Source organism: Apus apus, chromosome 23 (genome assembly GCF_020740795.1).
Source record: "Apus apus isolate bApuApu2 chromosome 23, bApuApu2.pri.cur, whole genome shotgun sequence".
Lineage (NCBI taxonomy): Eukaryota > Metazoa > Chordata > Aves > Apodiformes > Apodidae > Apus > Apus apus.
This window is the reverse complement of record NC_067304.1, coordinates 3,268,458-3,279,541: the sequence shown is the minus strand read 5'-3', so window position 1 is coordinate 3,279,541 and position 11,084 is coordinate 3,268,458.

Below are 11,084 nucleotides of genomic sequence, written 5' to 3'. Positions count from 1 at the left end.
AGGGACCTTCATGGACCTTCACCACCTTCTGAGCAACCCCAACCTGCCAGCCCTGACACTGCAGAACAAAACATTCCTTTTTCAGTATCAAAAGCCATTAAAAAAAAAATATCCCCTATTTTTATTTCTAGTTAACAGGAGCTGGTCTTTAAAAGTCTTCCGTTATTCTTGAAATAGTAATTCTGGATCATATGAAATGGTACCGGAATTTCCAGTTGGTCACTTGCTGTTTTTCCACCTGGGCTGAGGTGGCCCTGGACAGGCCAGCACAGGAGCTCACAGCCCTTCCCGCCCTGGCTGTGGATTGCTCGGTGAGCTGAACCTCGCAGCTTGAATTTCCACCCTTGCTCCACTAGAGGGAATGTTCAAGCAGATCTTTCTTGGGATTAAAGCCCAGTTTTCAGGGTGTTTAAAAGAACTGCCTGCAGGATGCTGCTGGATCTGGATGCACAGGAACACTGGCCCTTCTGTAAGGCACAAGATGCTCTCTCTGTCCTGGCTGACTGTAGCTAATCACAGGAACAGACTCTTGTGAGCTAAATGGCAGAAAAGGCTCCTTAATTTTTTAGGGCTCAGGTTTTGAGATCTCTCTGTGCACGGGGAGGATCAGACACACCCCAGCTCCCCACCGCTGCCCATCAGGGCTCACTATGGTCTGGGCATCCCGTCAGCTGGAAGGCCAGGCTGAGTTTCCAGTTGAATTTTGAATATTGGAGCCTCTGGCAGCACTGCCTGTTTGTCAGCAGCAGGGCTGGTGAGGGCTGGTGCACAGAGCTGCCCGGGTGTGATAACTCCAAGGGGGATGGATCCCTCTTATCTGCACACAGAAGCTGCACTGCAGCAACCAAAGGAACACATTTCAACGGACACACTTCAATCCCTTCTTTCATGTTCCGAGTAGCTCAGCGTGAGGAGAGGCAGATGATTGCAAGCAATTAAGTTACTGCAGCTTAACAAATTGCCACTCTCTAACTGAGCCTCTTTAATTAACCACTTGCCCAAGCCCAGCCCAACACTAATGTGACATAAACTGTTTCGCCTTCAACTACCGTGACCAGTAATACCTGCTTTACTGGAGCACTTGGAGGCACTAATTTTGACCTGTAGAGTCAAATCAGCAAGAGCAGGAAACTCTGGTATCCCTGACCATGCTGTGCTGTCCCCTTGCATTGCACGGAGCTTCTGGCACTGCCAGGATGGTGCCTGGGGATGTGCAGAGGACTCAGGACTTGCCTCAGAAAAATAAAGCAAGCTACAGAAATGATACCAAGTCACTGGCAGGGTGTTGTGTTGCAGTGGGTGAAGTGTTATCACAACTCAGCTGCTTAGTTTTGTCTTAACTAACTCATGATGGCAACCCTGGTACTAATGTCAGATTGGGGTATCAGGTTTAAAGGGAGCCAGAATGAGGGTGTTCACAGAGGATTTTATGATGCCTTAATATAGCAGCTGAAAATGCATTTCAAGGTCTTTCCTACGTGCAGAGTTAATTGAGAAAAGCTATTGAAGTTTTAAGTGATCAGCTTAAATCAAGTTCACTTTCATGTGCTGGTGTGCCCTAAATTAGGCTGGTGCAGCTTTCCAGCTTTGTAGAACGGGTGTGATGTTCACCAGTTATGAAAAAACCTGGGGAGAGGGTTTTCCTGCTGGCACTGTCAGAGGAAAACTGGAAACTGAGGGGCAGCACTTCCCTCCCTGAGGTCTTAAAAAAGCAGCAGCAAAGCTCTGGACCCTTGGCTGTGCTTCCTGCTACTGTAAGAAAAGCTCTTGGATCTTTCCCCACCCAGGTGGTTCATGTTGTGAACTGGGAAAGCGAAAGAAACACCAGCAGCAGGCAGTGACTGGGGAACTCCTGCAGACTGGATACCTCTTCTTGCTGGAGCAGGATGGCACAGCCCTTTCCTGCACACACCCTAGCTAATCCTGCAGGGTTTATACCTTTCCCTCCTGCTAATGCAGCATTGCTGAGCAGGTAGCAATGGTCAGGGTCCTTCCTAAGGGCTCTTCCAGGTTTGGGGGGATCTGTCAGCTCTTGGCTCACCCAGGAAGCACAAAACCTGGAGACAAGCTTTGTCCAGCTATTAGGGGCAGAATCAGTCAGCCTGGAAGGTTTTAACTGCTGCTGATTCTGAAGAAGAAAGGGACCAGCTGCCTTGGATTTTCAGTGGAAGGAGTTTTCCACCCTAATTTATTAATTCAAGGTTTCCACAAGTCCTAAAAAGCAACATTACCTCTAAACCTGCATTAATTATGAGGTTCAGCCCAAAATTAGATTGGCTAAAAAAACTTATTTCAAAGTGGTTCTGTTGTTCTTTAAATGGAAATGCCCTTTTTCCCAGGAGGGAAAACTTCAGTGACTGCTTCTTTTTTGGTCTTCATATTTTTTTTCTGAGAACTGTGGATCTGTCAAAATTCATCAGAACAATGGCTTGAGAAGTTTTTGTGGGGAGAAAAACTATGGGTTTTGTGTATGTTTCTTCAGTCCTAGCAGAAATAGAAAGTGAAAAGGTGAAAGAACATGGGGCCTGGAGGGAATTCCTAGCAAAGGGAAAATGAAAGTAAAGATTCTGCAGAAAACCAAGGTTTGATTAAAGGAAAGGAAACCACAGCATTTTGAAGATATGACAAATTTGGTGGTTTTCATTTCTTTGCTTTCAAGTGCACATCCTTTTCTTGAGCTGACAAGAGTCTTGGTACTATTGTTGTTTTGGAGCTTTGTTTGGTTTTCTGTTAGTGAGTCATGACAAGGCTGCCTTTTTTCCTTTTTCTCCAGATGTAGAGATGTGTGAGTGAAGTGAACATTGCCTCGTGCAGCACCCTCTCCTGAAGGCTGCAGCCAGTGGAGGACACCAGATGCTTCACATCTGAGCTCCTTCCAGGTAGGGACAGGAAGTGGATCACAGTACCCATTCCTGATGCCCTTCTCTGGTGGCTTTTAAGGCCAGTTCCTCAGCAAGTGGAGCAGTTCTTACTGTGGTGGCCTTATCTTGTCCTGATGGTCCACACAAGCTTCCATGGGAGAAGCCTCTGCAGGATCATGGTTTTGTTTGCATTCAGCACAGAGGAGCTGCCAGCTGCAAAGTCTGGAAAGGATGAAGCTTCTGGTGCTGAGTCACATTTTCCTCCTGCCTCAGGGAGTAACAAAGATGGGGATGCAGCAGCACTAACCCTGCTTGCAAATGACAAAATTAGCATCATGAATGGCTTTTAAAAAGCAAGGCTCAAACTCTGAACAAGCTGTAGAGTGCCAAAATGTTGCTGTCTTTATGGATCTGCCTTTCCCTCCCTCACTGAAGCCAGCAGCTAAAAATCACTCATTTCTTCTTAGAAAGCTGTCCTGCTGCCTTGGCAGAGCCTTGCTGCTTGGTGCCTTTGGTTTTGGTGCTTTATTTTTAAGGGAATGCAGCTGAGCTGTGGTCACTACATCTGTTGTCATTGTTCAGTTGCAGATTTTTGCAAGAAGAAAGGAAAAGGGCTGTGAAACATCTTGTGGTATTTGTGTGCTGCCCTGGAGTTCAGCATGGGTGTCATCTGAGCCACCCCCACCTCATCCAGTTTCAGCTTTCTGACCTTTGCTCCAGGTTCTGCAGAGTAAGTGTAGAACAACCCCACCTAAATCCTGGGTGTAAATCCCCCAGATGAGCACAAGCAGCAGATGGTAAATGCCAGGGTACTTCCCCTGACTATTCTGGTGAAAAAGTTGACAGGCAGAGCCGTGGCTCAAGCAAATGTGAGGACATTTTTGGAGAGAGGGAGTTCTGAATTAGATATGTGACTTGTATAAAGACACTGTTATGGTTTGGTCTCCCTCAGTGACTGCTCTAAGTAGAAAACTGAATTTATTGCCTGCTTTGTGCTGAATCAGCTCTTCTAACTTTAATAGAAGAGGTTCCTCCTTCACAAGAGAGATCCATCCAAGGGCATTGAATTACTGCAGTATTCCCCACAGCCTTCTGATGATAGGGGTCTGTCTGAGTGGTATATTGAGTGCAGACAAGCCATTGCTCTGCCAGAGCTCTTGACATCTGGGCAGGCTCCAGCTTTGATCCAGAAAGTTGTGTGGCTGCCAGGAAAGCACAGCAGAGCCCAACTGCACCCACATCAGAGCTGTCATGTCTGCTGGAGCAAGCTCACCTCACCCCATGGTCTAACTCCAGCCTTGTCTTCTCTTGACTCAGACCACCACAATTCAGGGAGTTTTTTTCAGGGAAAGTGAGGGAGATCTAGGAAATAAATCTGAGAAAAATCCACATCTCTGGCTGCCAATTCACAGGGTGAGAGAAAAACAAACCACTGGCTTGGTCAGCTGCTTGCTGCCACAAAGTCACTGCTGCTCTCAGAGAGGCTGGTGCCAGTTCATGGCAGTCATGGGGTTTTACTGCTGCACGTGGTCCCCTTTCAGCTGGGAGATCAAAGTCTGTTTCCTTCAATTCATTTGTGTCGATCCAGGCAGGTCCCATGTGGAGTCCTGGAGATCAGTGATGAGAAATGATGCATGAGATGGATGGATGGGAAGGAGCCTCTGGGAGGAAGCAGATCCCTGACTGCAGTGACTGTGCTGAACCCTGGCCAGGGGCTGAGCCTCTTCAGGCACATGCCAGCTGAAGGAAACCTGCCTGGGAGCAAAGGGTTTTTAGTTTAAAAACTAAGATGATGAAACCAAGTGTGATTTCCCTGCCCACGCTCATTTCATATCCCGGGAATTAATTAGAAAACCCTTTCTTTCCACACAACTCTGGGTGGTTCAGAGTTTGACCCACTTTTAGAGATAAGGCACTTGTCTCAAATACCAGATCTAGATCTAGATTGCTGCCAGATCCTGGATTCTGGTTTAGGGTCAATTCTATTTGAGTGGCCAAAGGCAAATACTTCAATAATATTTTGGCCTTAATATTTTAAATTTTTTTTGGTAATTTAATTAGGAGCTTGATCTGGTTTTGGGGCAGGACACAAAGTGGATTACAGGAGCACCTGGCTCTTTAATTAGGGCCATTTATTTTCTGTTAAAGTTTAACCTTTACTTGCACAGAGAGGCAGTGACAGCAAGGGAAAGAGCTCCTGTGTCAGGCCAGATTCCATGACTGGGAATACTTTCCTCCTGCTTGAATCTCACTGCAGTGATCCCAAACTACCAACTGTGTCATTAGGCTATTTATAGAGACCAGGAACTAGATGGTAAGTATTTATTTGGATTCCAGTGCTTGATCTGCCACTGGCTGATTGTGTGGAAAGCCTGAGCCCCCCACTCTTTCTACAGCAATTTATTTCCACAGCCTTCCTCTCCTCTCCTTCTTCCAGCACTCCCATACACATTCCCCAGGATTAACTCTGCAGAAAATGGGCATGGTCTGGGTTCAGACCCTCTGGCACCTTCTGGTCTCAGACCATCCTGGCAGGCATCCTGCCCTCCATCTCTCCTCCCTCATTTTAACTGACTGGCATTCAGAAAATGCAAAGCCAGGCACCCAGACCTCCTGAGGGGGAATGTTACGGAGCTGTTGTTGGACAGACAGACCTGTTTGCAATGAGGTGGGATGGGCCAGAGCAGAGAATGGGAGCTGTGGAGTCATTCGGATTCATGGCCGAGCTGGCTGAAGGATGACAGTGGTGCTGTTCTGCAGGCTGGCAAGGCAGAGCCACCCCCTGGTAAAGCCACCTCTGTTCACCACGAAGTCCTGCAGGAACCATAAATCCTGCCACTGCCCAACCACAAATACATATCAAGGGTGAGGACATGGAAACTGGAAAGATGCTCCATGTTCACCAGCAAGGACTGATGGAGACAACATCTCCCCTGGTCCCCCCGTTGCAGTCACCGGGGGCTGTCCTGGACCCACCACAACCAGAAGACTGAAGCTCCAAGGGGAGGTTCCCCCCAGCCCCAAGTGCTGGAGGTGGGAAGGCAGCAGCAAAGGTGACTGGGGGCCATGAGCACCCGGGGGGTGGCTGTGCTTATTAGTGAGGTGTGTGCTCATTAACAAGGGTCCCACCCACCCAGTGGTGTGAAAGCATCACCCAACATCACCTGTTCTTTTTCCCATTGCAGACCCTGCAGTGCCAGAGGGAAGGGCTGGAGGAAGCTGGCACCCAGGCTGGTCCTGCGGGGGGTGAGCAGCCAGGTGAGCAGTGGGGTTTGTATCTGAGCAGGAGAGAGAGCAACAGAGGGAGCTTTGTGCAAGTTCACACCCTGTCTTGGCATGTGAGAGTGGCTGAAAGCAGCATAGCCTGGGGATAAGGTTGGTCTGGGGAAAGGTAGCCTAGGACAGTGACTGCTGCAGGAGCCCCAGTTCCCATCTTGGTGCCACCCTGCGTCCTGCAATGCCAGTTCCCTGTGCTGGAGCTGCTGGCTGGCAGGGGTATTGCTGTCATCCCAGGGCAGGACAGGGATAGCACCTCCCTGTCCTACGCACGTTGGGCTTTCCTGATAAGAACAGGTTTCCCTTTTGTTTGCTGGAGTGTTTTACAGCAGTTGAGAATCCTCTTGTACTCCTCTGGAATGGATTTTCCTTTGCAATTTCCTACCTGTATTGCTTCCTGCTAGGGAGGTGTGGAGGGATCAGAGATAAGATCCTCAACTTGTGGGCAGGTTGAGCAGACAGCAGATCACTCCAGCAGGCTCTTCAGCCCTGCAGGGTTTGCAGCAAAGGCTCTTATTCCTCAGGGACAGCAAAGCAAGCTTCAGCAGCAGATTTCTCTCCCTATCTATATCTTCATACCAGAAAAAGTGCAAGAAGTCCTGGTACCCCTAAAGTAACAGGTCAACTGAGGCTAAATAGCTTAGCAGGACAACTTAGAATGTACCCAAGAGCTACCCAGAGCAAAGGAGTACAGCTTCTGGAAGAAAACCCTCAACACAGCCAGGAAAAGAGTCTGCATTGCATGTACCATTTTTATTTTCACATATATATATTACATCATTTTAAAACAGAATATTTGTGAAAGAAATCTTTTCTTTTTTTCAGGTAAAAGCAACCCACCGTGTTCCACACAGCCCCTTTGCCTGCCTTTTAAAGATCATCTGCAGACAAAGCTTGTTCCCCACCTCCCTGCTGCTACTGGAACAACCTGTAGTTGTCTTCTCCTCCTCCCCCTGGGAAGAAAAGCTGTTTACCAGTCCCTCCCCTCCAGTCAGTGCAAAGCAGCTCCATCATATACCCCATCCCTTTCCTGCAGTGCTGGGAGAGGACTGAGGCTTCCTGGAGGGATGAAGGAAGGAGCTGTGTGAAACACTGTGTGCTTTGATACTGTGAAAAAGACAGAGAAGAACCAGAATTATAGTGTGGCTTCAAGTATCTGTGTAAAACCCATCACACAGCTTCACAGAAGGCTGCCACCAGTCCTGACCAGTAAGAGACTGGTGTACTTGCCAGCCTGAACCCCACCATGCCTGGTGCTTGGCAGGGATGGCTCAGGGTCTGGCTCAAGGCACGAGGAATGGCAGGAAGGGAGAGGTGGTTCTGACAAGCAGACTAACAGCTCAGGCAGGTTTCTGTTCATTCAGAGGGGAAGAGCTGGAAGCGGGTGGGAGTAAAAGCAAATGCTCTCAGATAGGCTTGGTAAATGAGTTTCTTCCTTCAGACTCTTCCCCTTTTTCTGTGCATCCATGATAACCTTCAGAATGAAATTCCTCTGCCCACCCTCCTGAGCACACACACTTCTGCGTGAACAGAGTTCTTTGCCTAGACAAGCTCCCTGTGCCACGTCCCCTCAGCACCAGTCAGTCCCTCCTCACATGCAGCCCAGCTGGGGTCTCTGCTGCCAGAAAACCAGTGTCCACCAAGCCCTGCAGTGATTAGGCAGCCTTGCTTTGGGGTGGGTGTCAAACTTTCCTTCCATCCCAAATGATTCAATGAGCAACCCTCTCCTTGTCAACAGCCATGGCAGAACCTTCTCCTCATCTTCTGCCTTTGTTTTCCAGTTGAGGTGTTCCCACCTCTGTTTCCCTTACCAGGGTTAGAAGCCAAAGCCCTGGGGGCAGCAGCCCCAGTAGCACCACAGGGTTAAGGAGGGGGCAGCAGGGAGAGCCTGCTGCTCCGTGCATCGGATGGGCTTGATTTCCTACAAGGTACAATATGTGCCTGGGTTGGTCATTAAACAAAGTTCACATGGGTTAACAAATATTGCAGTTGATCAAGTCTTTATCCCTGCAGAGCCAAGTGGCTGACTCAGCCCTGTAAGGGAAGTTTGGACCTATTCTAAGAACAAAGGTTTAACTAGAACTCTGGCTTTTATACCAGAGATGTACTCCTTTTTTTTTAATTATTGTTGTAGAAATGGCTCCTGGCACCAGAGGAAAAGCCTTCTGCACATAGTCAAGGTGGCCTGTGGTACCTTTGTCCAGACCCCCTGCCCAAACTCTGCCAAGTGGGGCTTCGAGGTAGACACCTGTTGCAGCTCCCTGGAGAGGGTGACCAACCCCAAGAGCACCAGCTTCTGGGGATGGACAAGCCCTCTCACCTCGCTCTGCTTTGAGCCCAGCAAATCCAACCCCACTGCAGCCTCTTCCTGCCCCCCTGAAGCACTCAGCACCTTCCCCAACAGCAGTCCAGCACCAACCAGTAATGCCTGCCTTTGCTATAGGTCAGGGCACACAGCTCTGGGTGTGCAGCACACAGCTGATGGATACCCAGGTCACCTGGACAAAGAGGGGGACCTTGAAAGGGGTTTTTCCCCTTCTGGGGGAGCTCAGCCCCTCTGCCCCCGGAGCCAGCACCCAGGGGGCTCTGCCTGCGGTGCTGTTGCCATCCAGTGACAGGACACAGAACTACAGACCAGTCGCCAGTTCACAGTCCCAGTTCAAGTTTTTTTTCCACTTCAGTAACCAGTGTCAGGAAGGCTGGGAGAAGTGAGAGCAGAGGGAGACAATATGCTGATATCCTGAGAACAATCCTCCCTGCAAATCCCCTGAGAAAATGGATAAAATGGAACTTTTCCTTTGCTACAGCACCTAATTTAAAAGCTCCCTTCTCTGTCCTGGTATCACAGACTTTGCTCAGGCTTGATCATCTATCAGAGAGCTGAGAAATGTTCTTGACTTACAGTCAGCTGACCTTACAGCTGAATGTGGTTTGCAAGGTGAAACACCTTATCTGGAAGATGAAAATAAATTAGGAGCAGCATGGCTTTTTGTACAAGCAAAAGTTCTCTCTGATCTATTAGAGTTCTTGGACTGTGAAGTAGTGAATAAAAGCTGATGCACTGTTTCCTTTCCAAGGTCCTCTGAAAGAGTCTTGCTGGAGACACAACCAAGCCAGACAACGAGCCCAGACCACAGTGACATGACAATAATGTGTCTGATGAAGAGAAAAGGAAGTAACAATTAGTAGTTCATTTTCATCGTGGCAAAAAGGCTCCATCTGGTGGTGTTTTCACCCAGAAAAGAAGGTAAGGTGTGGGGATGGGAAACTGCAGGTGATGCCAAGTTGGTTAGACTGGATCACACCAGTGAAGAGTCTTGAGATCTTGAGGAAATCTTAAGATGTGAGACAGGTGAACAGGTGGCACGATGGTAAGTGAAGTTGTGTGGGGATGAATGAAAAACAATACACGTGGAAGGGAAGAGATGAGCTGAGTGGGTGTTCAGCTGCTCCAAGAGAGCCAGCATAGCCACAAAACCTGAGCATGGACAATCCACTGGAGACTTGTGCTGCTCAGCACAGAGAAAACTAAAAAGCAACCAAAACAGAGATATATAGAAGAGGAATATTATAGCAAATATTTTAATGCATTTCTGCTAAGCACAGTCCAGGGAACTCCACCAGGGGAAAGCAAGACTGCAGAAACAGTCAGGGTCAAAAGGCTAAGCACAAAAAAACCCTGATAGAGAAACAAGCTGAAAGGTTTGCTGTTCTTATGCTAGAAGAGGCAGGAACATGAGGGATGTGTTATAAAATTCTGCCTCAGCCTCTGCAGTTGCAAGGAGAAAGGATGAGGGGTGTCCTGTCTGTGCTCCAACAGGATGTGCAGGAACAAGCAGAAACTGCAGCAGGGAGAAGCACTGAGGAAAAAAAATCTACCTGAAGGTAAAGATTAAGGTAAGGCTGGGGAAGCAATACTGGAGGGTTTTAAAAACAGGTTAGACAGATGTCTGTCAGGAATGCCTTTGTTCCAGGGGGCAGAGAGGCTGCTCTAAAGGTCTCTCTGACCCTGCTTGGGTGCAGGAGGTGACACCAGGCAGGGCTGCAGGCCAGCCTGGCTCTGCCCAGTTGGGGATCCCTGTGCCACAGTCAGAGCACTGTCAGCTGGGGTCACCAGCCTGTTTTGTGGGAGCAATACCAGGCGAGTTCCCTGTTCCAGCCATCATGGAAAGGCTCCAGGGGGCAGGAGGGCTCAGCCTCTTTAGGCTGTTACTATTTTGCTACTCCCATTGTCCCAAGCTCCAGCCCAGAAGGGCTCTGTCTGCATTATAAGGAGCCCAGACATAGGACCACTGCTCCTTTCCTACTTCCCAGGTCCCTCCAGCTCCTTCCCCCAGCTGGCTGACCTGCCCTAGGAGATGGGTAATGCTGGAATAGGGTGAGTTTGGCTCAGACAAGGCTAGTCACAGTTTCAAGCCTTACAGAGTCACCTGGAGTAAAAAGAACAGAGCTAAACCATGCAGTCCACGCTGGGACACTCTCCCTATTTTTCAAAAGTCAGGAAGATTTGGGATGGGAGAATGGAACCTGCTTCCCTCCCTCCCCAAAAGACCATTTTTAAGGATTAGTTATGAATGGAACAAAGTCAAGTCACTTCCCAAAGACACTGTGCCTAGAAGAGGCTGGGCTCTGCTCTCTGGGCAACTATAAAACATCACAGCCCTGGGCTCCACCAGGGCACGGCTGCACCATCCTGCCCAGCTGAGCTCAGAAGGCAAAGAGCTGATGCAGGGATGGGATGCAGCTCCAGTGCCTCTCACCAGGAGCAAGGGAGACCGACTGGTCTCACTTGGGCTGCTCGTTGTCCAGCATCCAAGTCTATGGAATGGATCCAGCAGAACTAGAGGGAGGGCAGGCAGGCACTGACCATTAGTCACCCCCAAACATTTTAGTGTTTGGAAACCTGCTGGTGCTCCCTGGGGCTGCTGGCACACAGCCTTTGAGCTC